The 7,021-nt window shown below is 46.3% G+C and overlaps 1 long non-coding RNA gene across 1 annotated transcript in view; it reads left to right on the plus strand.

Annotated features, from left to right (window-relative positions):
• The window catches only part of LOC119575198, a 16,781-nt gene extending 10,175 nt beyond the window's left edge, over positions 1-6,606 (plus strand). Inside the window, exon 3 of the long non-coding RNA XR_005228957.1 lies at positions 5,565-6,606. This is a non-coding gene — a long non-coding RNA (uncharacterized LOC119575198). The remainder of the gene's footprint in view (positions 1-5,564) is intronic.
• Positions 6,607-7,021: the final 415 nt, after the last annotated feature.

Raw genomic sequence — 7,021 nt, forward strand, 5'->3', positions numbered from 1 at the left:
ATATAAAACTAATGGATGGGAAGGAGTGGCTTCGGATAAAGCGGTTGGATAAATCCCTCCCAGCAGAGTGCAGGGGAAGATCCGTCTAAACAAATTGCGGCGGTTTATTCTACACGGTGTCAGTAATATTGTAAAGTAATAAAAATGGGAAGGCGCGTCAGGGGCGCTCGGGCGTGGTGGGCTTGCAATGGTCCGGCAAGTTGGGGGAAAACGTCCGAATGTCCAGTCGCGGTGCAGGGCTGGGGCGGCGCGCACTGCAGACCGACAACTTCACTGCGGACGCCGCTTAGACCGTACGCTGAGACCAACACAGACATTGCTTGCCCTTTGCAGACCGACACCTTCACTGCGTACACGGTTTACAGGGCAAATATTACGACTTGTATTACTCACCGAGACCTTTGCAGCTTACAGTGGACTGGAGGCACAGACTCGTGCTAACGAAGAAGTCTGTGCGCTACGCACTTTACGCACAAAGCGAATGCGAACTGCGGATTCGGACTGAACTTATGCGCTGGGACTTACACCGCTCATACTTCCCCGATCGCCCTGCTATTAAGGGTGTTGAGGAGAGAACATTCAATTAAAGAGAAAGCCACGGCAGAGCCAGGAGAGCCAATTGCAGGTCGATTGGGATGAGAATATATGCTAGTGCGGAAAAGATAAAAGACAAGGGAATTAACGTCTGATGAGTTCCAAAAAGAAGGTCAGAAGTGAGAAAAGGACATTAAAAATAGAGAGAAAAACAGAGCGATAAGACACGAGAAGTTAGAGTAGGCATGAAAGGCAATCGAGAAAGAAACAATTACGGGATTGGTTAATCATCCTTAAATCTCCGCCAGTGCCGTATCTGCCACGCGGAACCGTTCGAGCGGACGAGACGCAGACTTATGGTCCTCCTCCTCGTCCCCCTTCTCTCCCTTTCCCTCCCTCCCTTTCCCTTCCCTTCCGTCTCCTTTCCTTCCGTCTCTCTCGCCCTCTCCTTACGATCCCTTATCTGTCCCGCGCGCCCACCGACTCGAGACTTCCGATTATCTGTTGCAACAACGACTGGCGACCGAGCTTAGGGAGGCTTGGCACACGCAGCCGACCGGCCGAGGGAGAGACAGTGAGAAAGTAGACGAAGAGGAGCTCGGACGGCCAGATAAAGCATGGCTGGGGCAGGAGGAGGGCGGGCGGGGTGGGGGAGGCACGGGGCAGCAGGAGGGCGGGCGGGGTGGGGAGGGGAAGGGGAGAGGCACGGAGTGAAGGGTGGGGAAGATGGGGTGTGAACGAGAAGGGAGAGGGGGGGGCCCAGATGGGGGAGGGAAGGAGGGGCGCGGATGGGGAGGGAAGGAGCGGGGTAGAATTGGGGAGAAAAGGACACAGATGGAAGAAAGGCGGTAAGAAGGGTTAATACTCTGAGAGAGATGCAGAGAAAAGAAGGGGGAAAGTAGAGAATACGAGAAGAGGCACAGAGGGGTGGGAGAGAGACAAAGAAGAAGAAACAGGATAGAGAGGCAAAGAGTACGTGATTAAGAGAGAGAGAGAGAGAGAGAGAGAGAGAGAGAGAGAGAGAGAGAGAGAGAGAGAGAGAGAGAGAGAGAGAGAGAGAGAGGGAGATAGACAGAAAGAGGGAGGGAGAAAGACAGAAAAAGGGAGGGAGATAGACAGAAAGAGGGAGGGAGAAAGACAGAAAAAGGGGGGGGGGGAGAAAGACAGAAAGAGGGAGGGAGAAAGACAGAAAAGGGGGGAGAAGAAGAAAGACAGAAAGATCAGAAAGAGGGAGGGAGAAAGACAAGAAAAAGGGGGGGGGAGAAGAAAAAAGAAGAAAGAGGGAGGGAGATAGACAGAAAGAGGGAGGGAGAAAGACAGAAAAGGGGGGGGAAAAACAGAAAGATAGAAAGAGGGAGGGAGAGAGAGGGGGGAGGGAGAGAGAGAGGGGGAGAGAGAGAGAGAGAGAGAGAGAGAGAGAGAGAGAGAGGGAGAGGGTGGGGGAGGGGGGCGAGAGAGAGAGGAGGAGAGAGAGAGAAAGGGGCGATCCCAAGCCCGATGCGAATAAGGCTCAGCAGCTCTCCGAATGTAGCAGGGGTGAGAGAGAACAAATAGGATGGAGAATAACAAACACAATGAATAAATGTGAGTAGAGAGAAACGTCGCGAGAGGGAAGCAAATAGAATAAAATTCTAATTGAATTAGAAGCTGAAAAGAACGAAACAATTCGGGGGAGTTCGGCCAGACGGATTGATGAAAGCTGCAGCGAGAAAGGGTTTGAGAGAAAGAGAGAAAAGAGAGAGAGAGAGAGAGTAAGAATACATGGCTGATACAACACCATGAACTTTCAGATTTTTTTTCCCGAAGCACGGTACCTATTTCCCCCTCTGCAAGAAAGCTTCAGAGGAGCTGCAAGTTTTCTCTGTCGTTCACTCCCCTTCCCAGGAAGCTGTTCCCCAGGTCTCGGCCATCCCTAGGTATCCATTAGGTTCTGAGTCAGGAAGTTTGTTGCTGAGTTCAGTAGCCGTGAGGAAAATGCGCGCGTGTTCTGCGGCAGTGTTGTGGGCGGAACAGTGGGTTTGTGATGAAAAGAAAAATAATTTAATAGGATTAGGAACACGTAATGAAATAAACTATGGCGAGGACCTGCGTAAGATCAATGGCAGCCTCAAAATTTGCAGGGTTTAGCCAAACAATAGTCTCCATCTGGTTGCTGTAAGAGTTTGAAAGATAGCTGAAAAGAAGTGAAGTGGCGCCACGGGTTCGCTTCCAAGTGAGTTTAGAAGGACTTTGTAAGCTGCTTGCCGACGTGAAATAGCAAAGTAGAAGGGGGAGGGGCAGAGTAGAAGGGGGAGGGGCAGAGTAGAAGGGGGAGGGGCAGAGTAGAAGGGGGAGGGGCAGAGTAGAAGGGGGTGGGGCAGAGTAGAAGGGGGAGGGGCAGAGTAGAAGGGGGAGGGGCAGAGTAGAAGGGGGAGGGGCAGAGTAGAAGGGGGAGGGGCAGAGTAGAGAAGGGGGAGGGGCAGAGTAGAAGGAGGAGGGGCAGAGTAGAAGGGGGAGGGGCAGAGTAGAAGGGGGAGGGGCAGAGTAGAAGGGGGTGGGGCAGAGTAGAAGGGGGAGGGGCAGAGTAGAAGGGGGAGGGGCAGAGTAGAAGGGGGAGGGGCAGAGTAGAAGGGGGAGGGGCAGAGTAGAAGGGGGAGGGGCAGAGTAGAAGGGGGAAGGGCAGAGTAGAAGGGGAAGGGGCAGAGTAGAAGGGGGAGGGGCAGAGTAGAAGGGGGTGGGGCAGAGTAGAAGGGGGAAGGGCAGAGTAGAAGGGGGAAGGGCAAGGAGGTTGTTTCTCGTCGTTCAGTCAAGAAAAGACAAGGGTAGACCGAGTTGGGAGAGGTTCAACTGATATTCAAATTTGGTTCCAACGCTTTGCATCAAGCACATAATATTACACAATTGAGAATAAGACAGGTTGGTTGGTAAATTCATCTTTCAAGCAAATATTACTACATAATACGTGCCTGTGCATAGATTCAGTTTATCAGTGGCATAACTATAAAACTACACATAAATATATTTAACTCTCAAAGATACCTGAAATGAATGAGAACAGATAAAAGTAATGAGATTAAATATTTATAAAGATATGGTAACTACACAATTTAAGGATAATACGGGGTAAATATTAGGAAAGTATGAATAACTAGAAATTTAAAAAATGGATATAGATACAATAATAAAAGAAAAATAAGCATGACATTGAAACAGGCTTAGTACATAAACTGGAGTACATAAGTCCTGATCTGTAATAACTGACAGAAAGTAGTGATTGATGGATGGGTGTAAATAAACGAAAAGAATAGTTTAAAAAAGTGCGACAACTGTAAATAATCAAGCTCGTAAAATAATAGTACAGTGATTCCAAGAACAGAGAACACGAGAAGAAAGGACAAGAACAACCATTCTGAGCGGAGACGAAAGGGCGATATGCGAGGAGCCGAGGGGAGAAGGGGCGCCTTGGGGCGGGAGTAGCAAGGCAGAAGTGGTGTCATACTAGGTTATAAGATGGGGAAATACGGAACTGGTTTGATTATTTAATTCTCTCTTTCTGTATGAATGGTATAGGAAAGTATATCTATCCTGATAAGGACGGGCAGGTTGGGAAAGGTAATGAATAGAAGATTGGGCTAGCATGAGAGTAATGCTTACGCACATGCTACAAAGTTCAAGAAAAAGTCATGTCGATCAAGAAATTATGTTGATGAAGAGTAGAGGCCATATTGTGCAGCATTAGTAGGCATCTGCGCGAGCAAGAACGAAAAGGTGAACAGGGGGAGGAGTAATGCAAGGGAGACGTCGGATGTCTCAAGTCTCCTCAAGGCAATGTTCCTTTGAGGTCAGAGAGCGTGAGGAGGCGCTCAACCCGCGGGATATTGATCAGTGCAACATGACGGTTCATGAGCACCTCTCTCTTTGGTCATTATGCTGCTTGTAGGGAGAAGCCATCTTGCAAGAACACATCATTTAGCACTACCATACGAAAACAAGATGGCGATGGCAACACAGCCTTGCATTGATGGTGGAATGGAGGGCCGGATGATAGAACTTTATCTTAATGCCTTTAGGAAGGCGGCAGTTGGAGCAGGGTCGTGTTGTAATGGAGCACCGTAATGGATAGAGCCTCTGCACGTTGGGTGACAGGAAAGCTCCCGTAGATGGCTGGCGACGCACAGGCATTCATCTCGTGTTGTGCATTTCCGGGAAGTTGGATGCAAGCACAGAGGTGCCGTATTGCAACAAACAAGGTGATTATTGTGAGTGAACAGTAAGAGGAAACCTTGTATCTTATGAGGATCCCGGGGTTTTAAGAGTAGTGTGTGTGTGTGCTAATTAGTTAGTAGCATTAGTTTGATGTTCATCTTTTCGGAGATTAGAATTATGGAAAAGGCAAAATATTGTGCAGATTCTTTTATATCACCAAAAATGCATTTTCTTCGCCGAGGAAGCTTAAAGGGCGGCACGAATGTCTCGGGAAAAGTTATGACTGAATAAATGTGAATAAACTGAATAAACTATACATATACGAGTGTGTTATATATTAAATATTTCTCCAATTAGGTTTTACAGCCGTGTAATTCTAAACATAAAATAAATCTTTCTGTTGTACATAACGAAGCATTTTACCACTTTTATATATGTAGTTTTAATTAATATATTTTCACATTTAATCATTTTTACAATTGATAATTGTCCTTTGTAAGCAACTGAATCAAAAAATATTTCTTTTAGCAGCCGCGGAAATAATTTTTGTGGAGATCCGGTTGTTAGTAAATAAAATTTCTGTCCCGCGGAGAGAGAGGTCCAGGTGAGCCAGTGTGGACGTGACAAGTGTCAACGATGTACATGCCATGTATTACTGATGCTGACAAACCTTCTGTAATATTTCAAGCCCTTTACACACGGCCCACAAACAAATCTCTATCAAATTATACAAACTTCTACATTAATTAGCAGTATTCTTTCCCTTTTCTTTCTCCTTTTTTATATGAAGGCAGTTATCAGGTGAGGATCAGAAACACACCGAAATAATTAAGGTTTCGTTACAGAGGCTGAGAAGTGCGAGCGTTTTGACCCAGCGCTCCCTGCCTGACGCCTTTCCCGCCCCCGATGCTGCCCCCTGAAGCAGCGCAGGGATGGACTCAGGCACATGATTTTAGCTGCATTTGTATATTGTTTGATAAATAGTTCATTCCTTTATTTGTGACTCGTGTTAATTTTATTGCACATTGTGTAAACACGGAAGTGTATGTATGAAATTATAACGGAATTTCTTGGTTTCGTTTTTTATCTCCATTTACTTTTTTCGGTGTAATCCAGCCACTATGTTCTCTCCGTGCCTTGACCCGGATTTATGATAGCTACTGATGCAACGTCGATTCATATTTCAAATCATCACGATATACACCTTCCAGGGCGCCGCTCTGGTTCCCCAGCTGGCGGTAAGCCAAGCCAGTATTTTATACATCCTAATTTTCTATTTATTATTTCTATCTCTCTCGCGATTTTTTCTTCAATTCTCACTTCTGTGGGTAACCAGATTTTTTTTCTTGTTTTTAGTGCTGCATTAATGTATTTCTATATCTGAAGCATTTTACGCTGCAGTTGCTTAGAGCATCTTAAAGGCGTTTGGCAAGACATCTGCTGAAGGTCCTGAGTTACCCTTGCTGTCTCGCCAGCTTCAACATCAGCTTCTTGTATTGATTTTTTAAAAGCATCTGGTGAATTCATAGGATTCTGTATGGTTTTAACTATTTATTAAACGAACAAATAAATTAATGAAATTAGATAAAACTAAAATTAAAAAAAAAAAAAAAATAGGAAAATGATAAATGAAAATCATCCGCGCAGAGGCACAAATATGAACTGCGTGTTTTGTGACACAGAAAATTAGAAGACTGATACTATGATTTCATAATAAATTGCTCTGATGAAAATGCATCTCGTTTTCTTTCAACCTGCCATCCGATACAGAAAACACAGGCTGTTGGTATTTCAGGATATTTCCCAGTTCATAGATCATAAAGCCTCCATCCTCGCGACTTGCTACGACTCGCCGAGCTTTCAGAGTAAGCCATTAAAAAGCGGTAAGTGATGTCATCCGAAATAAATTGTCGGGGTGAAAGAGAGATTATGAAGTTCTTAATAGGTTTCGCCTGCGCTGCTCATGGCGGATGCTTCGTGAACAACCCTCACCCCCCTGCGACCCACCGAGACTCCTGATGACTGTCAGTGATGCTTTCTCTCTCTCTCTCTCTCTCTCTCTCTCTCTCTCTCTCTCTCTCTCTCTCTCTCTCTCTCTCTCTCTCTCTCTCTTTTCCTTTTTCGCTCCCTCTCTTTCCTGACATTTTTTTTGCAGTCGGCTCTCAGTCTCGCTCTCACACTCATGCACGCAGAGTAGAGACAACTGCTGCTGTTCGCACGGTCATTACCAGGCTGAGCTGCCCTGGGGAGAAGGTAGACGAGCCATGAATGAATAATTTGGTTGCGCACGATGCTCCTGCGG

The sequence above is a fragment of the Penaeus monodon genome, chromosome 7 (genome assembly GCF_015228065.2).
Source record: "Penaeus monodon isolate SGIC_2016 chromosome 7, NSTDA_Pmon_1, whole genome shotgun sequence".
Taxonomy (NCBI): Eukaryota; Metazoa; Arthropoda; class Malacostraca; order Decapoda; family Penaeidae; genus Penaeus; species Penaeus monodon.